Source organism: Mustela nivalis, assembly GCF_964662115.1.
Source record: "Mustela nivalis genome assembly, chromosome: 7".
NCBI classification, from domain to species: domain Eukaryota; kingdom Metazoa; phylum Chordata; class Mammalia; order Carnivora; family Mustelidae; genus Mustela; species Mustela nivalis.
The window spans coordinates 115,666,024-115,683,220 of NC_139026.1; the positions used below are offsets into that span (position 1 = coordinate 115,666,024).

General features: G+C 34.6%; 1 pseudogene across 1 annotated transcript; it reads left to right on the forward strand.

The window, feature by feature from the left end:
* Nucleotides 1–10,752: 10,752 nt before the first annotated feature.
* LOC309868633 (NADH dehydrogenase [ubiquinone] 1 alpha subcomplex subunit 5 pseudogene) lies at nucleotides 10,753–11,095 on the forward strand (annotated as a pseudogene). Its single transcript has one exon. The product of its transcript is annotated as an NADH dehydrogenase [ubiquinone] 1 alpha subcomplex subunit 5 pseudogene (transcript).
* Nucleotides 11,096–17,197: the final 6,102 nt, after the last annotated feature.

The following is a 17,197-nucleotide window of genomic DNA, read 5'->3' on the forward strand; positions in this document are numbered from 1 at the left end:
TCAAAATACTCTCATCCCTTTATTTTATTTTGTCTTTTTTTACTTCTGCTTTATTAAAAACTAGGATGATTTAGAAATCATGTGTATCATTAGAAATCATGTGCTTGAGTGCACACATAAAAGTGAAATTAAAAACAAAATAAATCGGTGAAAGTATTCTTTTTTTTAAAAGATTTTATTTGTTTATTTGATAGAGATCATAAGTAGGCAGAGAGGCAGGCTGGAGGGTGCAAGCAGGCTCCCTGCTGAGCAGAGAGCCCAATGTGGGGCTCAATCCCAGGACCCTGAGATCATGACCTGAGCCAAAGGCAGAGGTTTAACCCACTGAGCCACCCTGGCACCCCTGGTCAAAGTATTCTTAAAAATTATTTACTTCCTAAGCTGATTAGAAAGTGTTAGAGTCTACAACTTTGCACACAATATCAACCTCCCATATCATGAAGAGCACTGATTATGCAGCATTTCTTGGGAGTGCTCATTCTTGTATCCAGGAATTTTTTTCCAAGCTGCTGACACCTATTCTGTAAATCTGTATTGTGTATCTATATGTAAATCCTACATATATAATATTATTTCCCCAACTTTTTGTGTTGAAAATTATCAAGCCCACAGGAAAGTTGAAAAATTATGCAATGAATTCCTGTAAACCCTGATATATTGTGTAATATTACACAGCTGCTTTATCTTCCTCTGCCCATTTGGACTTTGATGGACCATCTGCAAATAAGTTATAGTCATCATGATATGTCACTTAAACTTCTTAATGTGCATCTCCTATGAGGACAACATTATCCAAAATAATCACAATAGGATAGTGATCCTATTAAAAAAATTCACATTAAATCAGTAATACATTCAATCCATATTTAATCTTCCCTGATTGTTCCTAGATGGTAACTGTCTGTTCTCCTGATCCAAGGTTCAATCAAGTTGGTTATTACATCTGTAAGTTTCTTCTATTCTGATACAGTTTCTCACACTGTGCATGTTTGTGTTTGTACGTGTGTGTATATCTGTATGTGGTTTGTATATGTCATTAACTTTGTTGGAGAGTCCAGGCCTGTCTTATAGAATACCTCACATTACGGATTTGCCTGAAAATTTCCTCATGATTATTTTCAGGTTAAACATTTTTGATAAAATGCTATATAGGTGATGTTATATATGTCTAATTGCATCACATCTGGAGGCAAATAGTGTAAGTTTGTTCCACTATTAGTATTGTTAAGCTTAATTACTTGGTTAATCCAGTGTCTACTACAACCTCATTATAAAGGTAACATTTCACTTAAAAACTAGTAAGACAACTATCATATGATCTCCCTGATATGAGGAAGTGGAGATGTAACATGGTGGGGGGGTTGAGGGGTAGGAAAAGAATAAATGAATAAGAGACAATCTCACAAAACAAACTGAGGGTTGCTGGGGGGTGGGGGATTGAGAGAAGGTAGCCGGGTTATGGACATTGGGGGCAGTATGAGCTATGGTGAGTGCTGTGAAGTGTGTAAACCGGGAGAATCACAGAACTGTACCCCTTGGGGCTAAAAATACATTATATGTTTATAAAAAAAATTTTTTTTAATAATTAATAAAAAAACCTAGTAAGCATCTATTGAGAAGTACTCCAAGATATTGTCAGTATCCCACTCCCTCAGCAAGATATTGTCAATAACCAATTCCTCAGCAGCTTATTGTATAATAGTTTTAGTATTCATTAATATCTTCTGTGTAAATCAATCATTATGCTAGAAGCTAGAAACCATTCTGCAAGTTTTGAAACAGGTGTTTCTTGATCTTGTCCAAAAATATCAACAAAGATATATATTCAACAATTAGGATTCACAATACTTCCAATAGTCTCTATATGATACATCACTTAAATTACTAGGAGCTTTTAATTGTTCCCTCAGTCATCAATGATAATGACCAAGTTTATACTTTCACAGCAATGACAATTACTATATGAACTTGTCTGGTGAACAGAGAGGGTAAGATTGTCATAGACATGTTCCTTCCCTGCCTCAGCACCAACATTTGTTCTTAAATTCAGCTAAGAAAAAATTAAAATCCAAACTCTCAACTAAGCAAGAGTTTAATAGCAATTTAAAAAAAAAAAAAGCATACTTTTAAGATGGACAGGCCCAGGGGTGACAACTATGTCAGGGTTAGGGTTGTCTTGTTTTTTATACTTGCATGGGTTATGGTTCATAGCTACAGTGGTCTCTGACTGAGACCAGTCATCTAAGGGACTTCTCCTATGGGTCAGGAGGGGAAGTTTTTGGCCCTATGTGGTACCTGTTGGAAATGGTCATGGCATCTCTCCTCTGTGGGGATCAGGGGGATGGTCAAAACCTCAAAGTAAAAGTTTTATAATGAAGCTGTAGGTTACTGTAGGGCAGCAATTACAGGAGGAACCCATGAGTATGCCCCCAGGATTTTTCTGGGCTGTTTAGAACCTGGTTTCTGCCCTTTTAATAGTCAGAAAGCATTTGTTCCCTGCTTACAGCTAGTTAACTGCCTACTCTATCAAGATGTCACATAGATGGTAAAATGTGAAAAAAGAAAAAGGAAAAGAATTCATCTCAGAATGGATAAAGCAGGGCAATTCTGATTTTCACAAAGTAATACTACATGGTTTTCCTAAATATTTTTAGAAATTTCACAAGAGATTAATTAGCAAATTAATAAATTAGATGAATTAGTGAATGAGTGTACAAGTGATGGAATGTATTCTTAAATAAGTGCATGTGTGACATCAAAAGTCAAATATGTTGTTATGGAAGTTCAATCATAAGAATGATTTGAAGACTTAATACATGCTATAGTGAAAGCTCCTGGCAAAGACAATACTGAGACAGGGATTAGCATGCAAGATGTTTATTAGGAAAAGCTTTTGGGATTAATAGCTGTGGGGGAAGGGAAGGATGCCTCAGGCGATTAGCACAACTGGGTTGCATTACAGTCACAAACAAAGGCCTTGGTAGAGGCCCCTGGGAGTGGGCATGGCCTTGAGAAAGGTGGTCTTTTTTCTGTCAAGGACAATTCCGAGAGAGATCTCATAGCTAAAGGAATGAACATTTTAGTTCTGAAGAGGGTCTGGGTGACACATCACTGCATCACTACAATATATTTGGACACTAACAGGCCAGGATTTATGGAGTCAGTAGATTTGAGTTGCATATAAATATATGTAATAGGGACTTATATGTAATAGATTGCTTGAAGAAGATGATTTAACATTGTAATTTAAATAAATTATTTCAAAAAATTTAACATGTATAATCATACCATACAAAATTAAACTTTAGTTTTTATCCACAGTTTGATACACATTATACATGACAATGTTGTTTCTATCATGGGTAAATTAACATACTATAGTGTCTAATATTATGGTGCATATACAGCAGGAAAAATTTTATACTTATTTGTCTATTAGTTAATATCTTCCAAGTTTGCACTCCTGATATCCTGGTTTGTCTGCTTATTTGTTTGATGGATTTGTTAAATGAGATATCCCATTAAGGGTAAATTAATAAGTTATTATGAAACCTTGTATGACATTAGAAGTTTTGTATAATTTTGGTGAGTGTTCACTGATGTTCGTCTATCTTGAGAACACAAAAATACAAAAGTACAATTAAATTAAGCTATAGATGTAGACAGTTTCTGGGGGTTTTTTGTTCATTTATTTAATTAATCTTTTCCCTAAAAATACTATGGGCAGAGGTTAGGTAGTAAATATATAATAAAGAACTAAGTTTGACAAAGAAACAATTAAAAAAAAGGGGGGGTAGATTATTACCATGGCAATAGGTCTATAGAAACACAAAAAGAAAGCATCAAAATCTACATGGCTGAATGAAACTTTCCAAGGTGTTATCATCTTCATTAAATCTGAAAAGAGAGTAGGAGCCAGCTAGGCAAAGAAGGGGGTATGTTAAGTGCATAGGTGACAGAGTTGGTTGAGTGCTGGACTCTTGGTTTCAGCTGGGGTCATGATCTCAAGCCCCACGTCTGGCTCCAAGCTCAGCACAGTCTTTTTTTTTTTTTTTTTAAGATTTTATTTATTTATTTGGCAGACAAAATTAAGTGTCAAGAAGGCAGAGAGGCAGGCAGAGGGGTGGGTGGTGAAGATCACAAGTAGGCAGAGAGGCGGGGAGGGGAGAAGCAGACTCCCTGCTGAACAGAGAGCCAGATGCAGGGCTCAATCCCAGGACCCTGAGACCATGACCTGAGCCGAAGGCAGAGGCTTAATTCTCTGAGCCACCTAGGCACCCCAACACAGAGTCTTCTTGAGATTCTCTCTCCCTATCCCTTTGCACCCCTCATCTGTGATTTCTCTCTCTCAAATAAATAAATCTTAAAAAAAAAAAAAAAGAAAAGAAAGATAAATGATGGAGATAGAGGAAAAAACTTTTGGAGGTAATAGGCATTTATTATGCATAAGATACCCACCCAAGTAATTTACATTAACATTTACATATTATAATAATCAAAACAACTCTATTAATCATATCCTATGATTGCTTTTCCTTTATAGATGAGGGTTCTGAGGCTTAGAGAGAGAAGGAATAATCCACATACCCATACAAGTCAGTAGTGGAGCTCAGGTTTGCACCTATAGGGAGGCAGGGAGGTATGAAACAACATTGTATTGAGAGAGAAGTTGAGGGGCACATGGGTGGCACAGTCAGTTAAGCATCTGAATCTTGATTTTGGCTCATGTTGTGATCTCATGGTAGTGAGACTGAACCTTGCATACAGCTCAGGGTCTGCCTTAGATCTTTGTCTCCCTCTGCCCCTCTGGCTCATGCTCTCTCTTGGTCTCTTTCTCTCTCTCTGAAATAAATAAATAAATCTTTAAAAAAGAGAGAGAGGAGAGAGAGAGAGAGACTGCGAGTTCAGGAAAAGAAATTTAAGAGGTAGTCTGAAGCCAAATCATGGAATCTCTATGTTGAGTTAATCAGGATAATCATCAGGATAGATGAGTGATAAGATTATATTTGCTTTCTAGAAAGATTACTTTGATATAGAATGAAGAATACACTGCCATCAGGAAATGACTGCAGAGTTGTAAGTTGTAAGCAATGAGTGCTGGAAATAAAGCAGTGGCAGAATTAAGGAAAAAGCAGACAGATTTTTTAAATTAATGAAGTTTTGAAAATAACAGCACTTGGTTTTCCATTAGCAAAAGAGTGCCAGTGGAAGAACAGAATCTACCAGGCTCCAGATTTCTGGCTTGAGAAATTGGATGGATGAATGGATTCAATAGGTAACCTAAATACCAAAAGTGTTTGCAAGGAAAATGATTCTTAAATTTTTAAAATATTATACCCTAAAATGACAGTGTTTTTCCTAGAATATCAATGTTACTATTTCTTAAGATCTTTTGACATGATTTCAGTTTGAGCAGAATTTAATTTTATAAGACACTCTGAGGTCTAAAGAAGATTCTAGTATGTCAGGCAGTATTTTCATGATTCACTGCCTCGAGAAGCTTTCTATCTCCCACCATTTCATAATAAAAGAGTATCATACAACTTGGTAGTTCACAAGGCTCTGGATTCAGGCTAAACAAGTTTAAACCTGGTTCCATCATTTAATTAAATTACAGTGTAATGTCAGGTAATTAGTCTTAGTACATAATAAACATTTAGTGTTACCTACTACAACAGTTTTGCCTTTAAAGCCTTAATGTTAACTAGACTTAATAAAAGGATCTAGTGTAAATTTCTTAACTATAGCTTTCCTAGGATATTTCTAACAGAATCCTTTTCATCAATATTGTTCCCATTTGGAAAACCCCTTTCTACTTCAAATAAAAATATTCCATTTCATATCTCTCAGATTCTCTATAAAACTAGTTTAGTTTTCAATCTCTGTCATCTTCCTTACAAAACAGAAAATTGGAAATACCTGTGTTTTCTTACTTTGGCCAACATGGGGGCAAGTGCAGTGCAGCAGGATCTGCATAAGCAAACCATTGAACCCAAACCCATAAATGCTGCACCATGAAGCTACCTAAATGGCAACCTCAGCAAAACCATCCCCAGAAAGGCTGTAGAAAATTTAATTAAGATTGTATTTTGGGAAATATGAGTTTCAGAACACTGATTCCTGCATTCACATACATTACACGAAAAGCTTCCCTCCCTTGATGAAGTACTGAACTCAAACCCCTGAGAAGCTTGGCTATGAGAAGCAATACGCATTCCCAACAGGAGGTCTTTCAATTTCAATTTTCCAGTTACAGCAACCCTGAATCCACAAATTTCAGTCATGGTTATTAATAGATAAATGACATTAGTTGTATGCTTTCTGTTTTCCACTGTCACAGAAACTTATGATTTCCCCCTTTCTATGACCAATCTTTCATTAATTTATCAAATGTATGTTTGAGAAATTTTAAATGATTGAACTGAAAAAGGAGGAAATACATTTCTTTCTGGTGACACTTAAGATTCTAGGTCTAAAGACAAGGATTTATTTTATTTTATTTTATCATTTTATTTTATATACAAGGTACTGAAAATGCAGGAGCTATTGATAATGTCTCTGTCACACATAAACCTAATTTACTTCTATTAACTAGTTTCACTAATAACATAAATCACAAAGACTATTTATTCCTTCATCTGAAATACGATTGATTAGATTTCCATCTCTGTGTGACATTTTTTAATACCAGATATGCATCCTACTTTTCTGGAGCACTCAAAATAGCTTAATAATTCTCTGCAAACTGAGTTGCCAAAGCTACACTGGAATTTTGATGTTTCCATTAATAAAAGATACATGCCCGCAGGAGGTACAGATTTGTGATCTCAGGATCCAGAGTTTAGGGGCAAAGGGAAAATGGCTTGCATCTGTACAATGATTAAATGTATGTTCAGAAAGAGGAACTCTAAAGTGTCTATACAGATCTAACAAGACCTATTTGGACCTGGGGCTTGCCCCTGCAGGGTGTTTTTTGATAGCTTTATCTATGTCAGACACTGAGGCTCTATCCATTCTCACTTGTCAATATGCTATGGTAGCTTCAGAGGTGGAAACAGGGAGATGGTGGGTCACAGGAAGAGAAACCTGAACGTCAGGGAGCCATTGCACCAAGTTCATACCTAACCTAACCAAAATGCAGTGTCAGGGAAAACAAACAAACAAAAAAAACAAAATAAAACAGAAAGCACACACACACACACACACACACACACACACACATACACACACACAAATCAAATGATCAAATGTCAGGAAAAAAAATTTAAATGATGCCAATTAAGCCTAAAAATAGAATCTGTAACTAGTAAGGAACTGAAATTTCTTAAAAGAAAAATAGAAGTAAACATAGGTAAAAATCAAATATAAGTCCTATGCATTTGCCTCCTGGGCAGGGTAGGAGAGAGAGCACCCTGAAAGTATAGACCTGAATACAAAAAGAATCTGTAGATACTGTTATCTCCATGGAGGTTTATTGTGCTTTAGAGAGTCATTTAACAAAAACCTGTCAATTCATACAATTTAGTCTTTAATTGTTTTAATCAATACAATTTATATTGTGCCTTTTCTATGCATAAGGCACTATACTAGATTTAGAAAACAAGAATCAGTTGAGTACTGAGCTTCTTTTTTTGTGAATTAAAGTGACTTTATTTTTGTTCTTATAAAAACAAGTACTAATTATAAATATCTAGAAAAAATAAGCCCAAAATCATGAATGCCTAGAAATAACCACTATCGACATTGTGGGATATATTATTTTGGCTATCAAATATATGTATATGTGTGTGTGTATGAGTGTCTGTGTCTATATAAATACATACATACACACACACACACACATATATAGTATATGTAATACATTTATAATGTATATGTAATATATATACACATACACACATAGACCCATGCACATGCACAAACATAGAACGTTCGTTTGCTAGGGCTACCCTAACAAAATATCATAACTAAATGACTTAAACAACAGAAATTTATTTTCTCTAAGTTCTGGATACCAGAAGCCCAAGAGTAAGATGCAGGCAAGTCTGTTTTTTTCTGAGGCCTCTCTTTTGGCTTGCAAATGGCTGCCTTCTCACTCTGTTCTCACATGGCTTCTTCTGGGTATGTCTGTGTCCCTGCATTACTTTGTCCAAATTCCCTCTTCTTATAAGAATATCAGTCAGATTGGATTAACCTAATAGACTCATTTTAATGTAATAATCTCTTTTAAGTTTCAATCCCCAAATGTATTCACATTCTGAGGTTCTGGGGGTTAGAGCTTCAAATTATGAATGTTGAGGGGACACAGTTCAGCCTATAACATATATACATATGTATATACATACAGAGAGAGAGGGAGATTTCTATTTTCATATAAAAATGAGACCATATTAGGCACCCTAATGTGCTTGTTCATCTCTCTCCATTGATATATTTTTATCATATTCAATTAGTATGATTGTGTAATAGATCACTGTATAACTTTGAGATAATTTATTTACTTAGTTGCTATTATTCAACACTTAGATTATTTATGATTACTTAATACATATATAAATTATATATCTAAGCTCTATAATAAACCTACTATCACTTGGAATTTTGAGGGTATTTTTCCTTAGAAGCAATTACTAAAAATGGAATTGCTGGATTAAAGGGTATACACATGATACTTTTTTTAAATAGCTCTTTAGAAAAGTTTTATTTTTTTAATTTTTTTATTATTATTATTTTTAAAGATTTTACTTATTTATTCGACAGAGAGAGATCACAAGTAGGCAGAGAGGCAGGCAGAGTGAGAGAGAGGAGGAAGCGGGCTCTCTGCTCAGCATGCGGGACTCGATCCCAAGACCCTGAGATCATGACCTGAGCCCAAGGCAGCGGCTTAACCCACTGAGCCACCCAGGCGCCCCTAGAAAAGTTTTATTAACTTGTAACAGAAGTTTGGCTACTTTCCAACATCCTGATTATACTATTAGTAATTATTTTAGTCTTTGAAAATATGATAGATGGAAAATACTATTTTGGTTTTGTATTATTTGCATTTCTTTCCTTGTTATTGAATCCAAACATCTTTTTATTCATTTATTGTCCACTTTAATTCATTAATTTAAATTCCATGCTGTGTCTTTTGCTCAAAATTCCATTAAGATATTCCTTTTTTACTTACCAACTTGAAAGAAATGTTTACATGTCAGAATTGGGTATTTGCATATAAACACTAGAATTTTTTTTCGGATTTGTGGTTTGCTTTCTAGTACCGTTTATAGTGATTTTCTGAAAAATTCTGAAATTTTTGTTTTATCTCCTGCTTTTATTTAAGGCTTTCGTTGTTATGGTTTCTGCCAATTTATGAACATTTTCCTATAGTTCTACAGTTGGTCATGCATAGGAAGGCCTGACCCCACAGGATAACTGTTCATATATTCAGCAATTTGCATCAAACATTTTATGGATTTTTTGGTAGTTTTTAATTTAGTTACAGTTGAAGTATGCAATAACAATGAATGTTGTCCATAAAATATGGAATAGCTTGTTTTGTCCTACCATTAAATAAATAGTTCACTTTTTACTTAATGGTTTGATGAGCTATAATATTGTATAAGCTTATAATATGATGAGCTTATAATATTTATTTTAATACCATAATACTATGGCTTGAGGGGTCATATACTGATTTTTATCTATACTTGTCTCAATTTATTTTAAGATTATGGTCTGTTTCTAGTCTACTATAATTTTTCTAAGATTTATTTATTTATTTTAGAGAGAGAGAGAGAAAGAGAGCATACACATGAAGAGTGTTGGGACAGAGGGAGAGAATCTTCAAGCAGACTACTCACTAAGTGCAGAGCCCAGTGTGGGGTTGATCTCATGACCCAGGAAATCATGACTGGCACTCAAACCAAGAGTCAGACCCTCAACTGACTGAAACACCTAGGTGCTCCTAGTCTAACCTGCTTTTAGAAAAATGCTATTTATTTGTTATACCTTCATCATATATTTTAATATGTGATAGGACAAATTATTATGTTTTTTCAAAAATTTCCTAACCATATTCTTTCATGTTTATTCTTCAAGATTAAGTATGATTTTATCAAAAATTAAACTATACCAAGAGTTTTTATTAGAATTATATCTCAATATTAATTTTTGAAGATTTATACATTTAAATTATTTTGTCTTACCATCCAGGAAAAGAGCATGCACCTTCTTTTATTCAGCTCTTATTCTATGACAGTCAGTGTAGTTTCATAATTACATTTGTCTTATATGTCTTTTATTAAGTTTATTCTTAAATAATTTATAGATTATTTGCTATTGTGAATATAATGATTATTTTTCTATTATATTTTCTAACTACTATACAGAAAAGCTATTATATTTTGGTGTATTTACTAAATAAGTGGACACCTATTTAAATTTTTATTAATTCAAATGATTTTGCAATTGATTACCTTATGTTTTCTATAATATAAAAAAAATAGTAACTAATGGCAGGTTCATTCCAAAGTGAATGAATTTTTATTTCTTTTTATTCTCTTTTTATACCTGCTATGATTTTCAGAACAGTGTTCATTGTAGAGATGAAAGCGGGCATTGGTATTTTGTTCTTGTTATTAACAGTATACTTCCATTCAGCATGATATCTGCTCTTGGTTCAGATAAAACATCTTATTACATAACTATACCTAGTAACCATGGATTTAGTGTTTTAAAAAATTTTGTAAGAATGGATGCTGAATGGCTATCATGGTGGGTTTGCTGAAGACCACTGGCCTTGTGGGATTGGCTTTATCTGAAAGTCCACACAAAATGCTAAGAATATTGTACATAAAGATTTGATGTTCTTAAGCAAATTCCTAAAAATGCAGCATATAGAAAGTATACAGAACAGGTTACAAATGAGGAGCTAAGTATAGTTAAAGCAGAACCAGGTATTAAGAAATTAGAAGACCGAGTTCGGGGAGGCTACCTAGAAGAGGTGATTCTTCAGGCTGAAATGAACTAGGTTGGCAAGGAAATGATACAGTGGAAACCATGGGAGCCCTTAGTGGAAAAGCCTCCTGCCAACCAATGGAAATGGACAATATAGTTAACATTAAATGACTAGTGTGTTGATGGGAAACTAATGTAATTAAATGTTCTGTTATATTAAAAAAATAAAAGAGTGGTTGCTGGGGCGCCTGGGTGGCTCAGTGGGCTAAGCTGCTGCCTTCGGCTCAGGTCATGATCCCAGGGTCCTGGGATCAAGTCCCGCATTGGGCTCTCTGCTCAGCCGGGAGCCTGCTTCCCTCTCTCTCTCTCTGCCTGCCTCTCTGTCTACTTGTAATCTCTGTCTGTCAAATAAACAAATAAAAATCTTAAAAAAAAAAAAAAAGAGTGGTTGCTGAATTATAGCTAATGTTTGTTTTTTAATTAGTCACATGGTCATGCAGTCTTCTCACTAATATGAGGAATCACATTACTACATTTGCCAATGTTTAATGAGACTTACATTCTTGGACTAAGTAAAATTTATTATGTGTAATCTTCTTTTTTGGCATGTTATTTTTAATTAAGGTAATATTTGAAACATGTAAAATAACTTAAGCAATGTATGTGTAAGTTACAAAACACAACTTCAAAAAACACTCCCAGGTGTCTGGGTGGCTCAGTCGTAAAGTGGTGGTCTTTGGCTCAGGGATCAAGTCCCACATTGACCTCCTTGCTCAGAGTGGAGCCTACTTTTCCTATACCCCTTCACCCTTGAATCTCAATTTTTTTTCCATTCCCTGTAGTAAGTAACTATGTTTCTGATTTGCTTGAATGACTATTCTATTTAGAATATATCCTTTAAACAGAGATCTGAGAACAGAACATCTCATGATTTCACTTTACAAGATTTGGGTAAATATTTGAAATTTTTTTTTATCCAAAAAAAGAAAAAAACCAGTATTGCATGAATTATAGCTAGAATATCTAGACAAACTATAAGAATGTTACATAGTTTTGTTTAGCAAAACTACATAAATGTATCAATGACGCTATAAAATATTTATACCTTAAGTATTTACTATCCCACAGCTTTAGATAATCCCATTTTATATATAAGAAAACAGAAAAGGGTACCAAATAATTAATCATTTGAAATGCAAGAATTGTCTCGACAGTCAGCAGTCACACACCATCACCATCCCCCTCAGTACACATAAACTGGGTCATAATCTCCTCACCTCGTTGATATACTCAGTGTAGCCATTGTACACACATGACAATACTCTGTTCTGCTGATTTTCTCCCTACCTATGAATAGTACATTATTGGCTCTTTTTCTCCTTCTCAATAACATGTCATTTATATCATTTGCTAAGTGTTTCATATGGGTTTTAGGAACTCCATAGCCAGAATATTTTTGTTAACTAGACAAAGAACATGGCTCTTTTCAAATTGCAGGTTAAGTATCCTGTTTGGGGTTGGTACAGTAAGAACAGGCAGAGAAATGCCCTCTTGGCTGGAAGAAGGGGAAAGAATTGAGTACACGTTATAAAAGCAATTATTCCCTTTGCTGTAGAGTGTACAGAGAGAAAAGTAAGAAGGCCAAAGAATTACGAAAAAGGAATTTGCTGCTTCAGTGACCCTGTTAGATACCTGTTAAGACCTTTTGCTTTCTCTACCGTTTCTAACTAAATCTCCGCAAAAAAGAGAAATCTAAAGAAATGGTGGGAATTATGTTAGAACTGGGCATTTTCTTCTTCAGTGTCACTGTAGCTGTTATTCCCCAGCAGCATAATTGTAACTAATTAGAATCTAGTTAAATACAGAGACAGCATTAAAACCCTTTGCTTATTTTTTCTCCCTTGATGGTCAGAGTTTGTACTTCTATCTGTCCAGGGCAGGGAAAGTTTCAGTTTCACAATCACTTTTCAGATTTAGTTTTATCTGTTCATTTTTTCTTCCAAATAATCTGCACAGATTTTGACATTTTGCTGTGGACCATGTGAATCACTTCCAACATGCACTGCCAGGTTAACCACTGAATCCACTCAAGGCGAAATAAAGCACATCTATTACCCCAGTAGCTCTAATTGCAAGATAGCCAGAGGGTATCCATTTGGTCTATAATTAGGTCATTTCTCTCTCATCCCCTGCAAGTGTGTATAATTATAAATTAATTTAACATCCCACTGTGAGAAAAGAAATTCTCTGTAATATAAAGGAAAGACAAAAGCTGCAGGAAGTATATCTTTAAAAACATTTTTTGGCATTTCCTTCAAAATTGATCCTTGAGCTGGTTTTTCATTCTACTATTCATTTTCCTGGCTAGGAGTTTCATCATTGTACATTTAAATTTTGGGTCAATTTAAAGTTATACTGCAGCCTTACGGTTTTGATACTTCTTGCAGAATTTACATTTAGCAGATAAAAACTATTCTTTGAGGAAATAAAACCCATTGAGAAACCAGCCTCTGAGTGATCTTAAAGGTGTGGCTCTGTGCAGGCCCTGACATGAGAACTTGTTATGTTCAACATTTTTCTTTCTAAGTGCCATACATTGGCCCTTTTAACACTCGCCTTTCTGTTTTCACAATAAAAATGTTATGTGTTATACCAGGTAAGATAAAACATTTAGAAAAAAAAAAAGACTTATACTGTATACTGCAGTAGCTGTTCTTTTCATCTGTTTGGCTGAGCTGCTATTTTACTTATGTTATCCAAAACCGTGGTTAAATGTATTATCCCGCACACTTTCAGAGAGAGGATACAGGTAAAAACATGCATGTTTGACAACAAGATAACCTAAAGCAAGCTATTGAGGCAATGTTTTGACTTGCTAGACTTCTTGTTTCTGTCAGGGAATCAATCTTTTTCATGGACTTGGGGAAAATGTGGCAGGTGTTGCCTAGGCCAAGACAGTGTACATAACACCCAAACTACAAATGTGACCTTTTTAAATTTCCTAAACATGAGAGAGAGAGAGAGAGAGAGAGAACAAGCAAAAGAGAAATGTTCTGGCATCAGAAGAAGAGGTATTGTATTCAAGTAATTTATCTAAGAATATTCTGATGAACCCATTATATCCTTATAGAATGTGAAAAATTGTGTCTTTTAAATAATTATTTTACTAATTCGCAAAGACCTTTATCTGCTTCTGACATTATAGTAAAAGGATAATGATAGTAACATTTCACAATTAGACAGTGTTCTAAGTTCTTGACATTCAGATCTCCCTGTGAGGTATATACAGACAAGGAAAGTGAGGCACAGGAGATTAAGAAATATGATCAAGGCCTACCCAGAAGGTCACTGGAATTTGGGCATTCAGGTTTGAGAGTACTGTGCTATTCACATGATACTATGCCAAGGTAATAGGAATAAAGCATGACCAGCCAGATGTCAAATATTTTATGGACTTAATTCAGCAATAACTTCTTAAATCTAGTGATAGCATATGACAAAGTTTGCCATTCAAGAGTGTATCTCTAGGCACAGAATACCAAAAGATACTTCATACCATCAGGGAATTCCATAGTTAAAAACTGCAGAATCTACTTCTAATCAACTAAGCCTAGTTTTGTGCTTATTTGGCAACCAAATGAAAGTAAAAATGGAATGCTACTGAAATCATCCCCATCATCAAAGTCTTTAAACTATCAACAAGATATTCTGTCATAAAAATAAGCAGTAAAGAGGATTTTAGCATACACAGAGGAGGAAAGTCCACAAAAGATCAAATTCTGGAAAAAAATGTACAACCTGTGTTGGGTTTTTTTTTTTTAATTTTCAGAAATTCATAATTCTTACTTCCACTGGTTTAAGATTTTAAAGACATTTGGATTCAATTAATAACACTGGATTTTATATTTTATGAGAATCTAATATTCCTAATCTATTTCCATCAAATCACTAATAATCGGGTGTTAGGAAACTTCTGTAAAGGGCCAGATAGCAAATATTTTAGACTTTGTGATATGGAATCTGCCACACCACACCTACTCTATCATTGCAACACAAAAGCTGCCATAGATGGTATGTTAATAAATGAGTAGGGCTGTGTTCCAATAAAACTTTATTTATAAAAACTATTGGTTGGCCATATTAAGAATGCAGAATGTAGTTTGCCAACCCTAGATTTATACCATAGAAAGATCATGTATATTTTTCTCACCTATCTTCTAGTAAATAAGAATATATTTATAAATCAAATTATTTTTTCAACATGATAGTAAACTTTAAACAAGACCATTTCTATTAAAAAAAAAAACCTTCCAGATTTTACCCAGTAATATAATAGTTCTGCAATTTTCCTCTAATATATAATCACTGTGGATTACATTCCATTTTAATTAATTGATATTAACTAATTAATTGATATTCAGACCCAACCAGAGTTCTAGAAGACTAAGAGGTGCTCTCTAGTCTTCTACGCAGCTGAGAGATCTGAGCCAACACTAGATGATGTTATACTTGACTCTGTAAGTGTTATCAGTGTGGTCTGTGGATCCACTGAACGTCAAATGCAAAACAAAATTACCTACAGCATGGCAACCAGAACTTTTGCATCCCTTACCTCTGCCTGCAACTTTCCTGATGAAAATGTACTCATAGTATTCAACCCAAGTTCTGGAACAAACCAAACTAAAGAGGTTTGTTTAAGCCAATGTATTTTACTAAATTCTTCCTGGAGAAGGAACAGGGGAATAAAGAGGTAAAACTGTCTGGCATAAGGGAATTCGACCCTGTGTCTCTAATCGGCTTTAGATTTGGGCTACCCATTTTTCCTGTCTTCTGTAAATGGTAAAACTTTAATGATTTCTTAATGAATAAGTGGGTCAGAAATTTTTGAACAAATTTATTGGACATGGCTGTGCTTTGTATCTATGATAAATCTTACTTTTCAGTAATTTTTTTTTCAGATGACTGGAAAGATTTACAGGTGACTCTTGAAAAAACAAACACAATGAAACACTCTTTTTAGGAACATTGACAGAAGGGCTTCAGTTTTTTTCTAACTAGATGCATTATTAAAATGATCATTTCTGAATATAAACTATGCCCAATAAATATAAAGAAATTTGTTCTAAAAATGGTCAGTTGATCTTAGAACCATGTTTTCTTTTCTTCTTCTTCCCTTGTCCAATACAGATAGAGTGCTATTTTCCTATGAACACCTCAGAGTGTCTATTTATCTCAAATTAAATCATAGAATTCTTGAAAGAAAAACACTAGGTTTTGTTAAATTATATAATCAGTACCTTTAGGACACTAAAAATAATTTAAAAACAAACATAAATTATCATTCCAAAAAGTGTAGGAAATAAGACCACATATTTTTGTGATTTTCTCCTGGTATTGGTTAACTCCTCATGAGCCCTCTGATTAGAGGCAGTCCTCTTTGGAGTATACCTACAAAGGCTTAGCTGTTAACACTAACATCTGCACCTCAGTCCTTCTTGTCTATTTGCCCAGATAGGTCAAAATCACAGCAGCTTAGGAAAACTGAAGAGGCTTGGAAACTCCACAAATATAGCAAGGTGCTCCTTATTCTGTTGGGAATGAAACAGAAATCTGGCAGGAGGTCAGAAGAATTCATTAGCTAGGCAGTGCAACACAGCCAATGTGAGGCAGGGAGAGTGGATTTAGAGCAAAAGGCTAATTACTCCAGTACCCAGCTCAATCTCCTGCTAGATTTACTGCTAATTAATTTTCTCTTCATTTTTACCTATCCAGCCAGTGAATCATCGGCTATGACTCACTTTCTGCTTTTCCCTTCTGTAACCATCACCAGTTTCTGCTCTATTAGCAAATTGCCCTTTGAGTTTCTCTTTTCTAAAGGTTGGTTGCCTGGGCGATCTCACTTTCTTGACCTTGGAAAGGCCTTTAAGCAAAAGGACTCAGGGCAGTAAGCTGCAATCAGTTAAAAACAACAAAATGAAGACATAATAATGAATAAAGGGGTTTTTAGCTACTTTTTTCTTTTGTTTCCCTCATAAGGAAAGAAAATTATTTTTTCATGTTACATTTTTTCTATTTCTTGAACTGTTCATGTAGACAAGGCATATTTCTAGGACTAGTGCTGGTCAGGGAAGTAAATGCCTGTGAATAACCACCTAGAGGGCATGGACAGCATTGATGGAGAGACAGAGAAATAAAATAATTCCAAATGCCGTTATTTGGATTCTGTGAAGATTTACAAATATGTCTTATTTTAACTAAA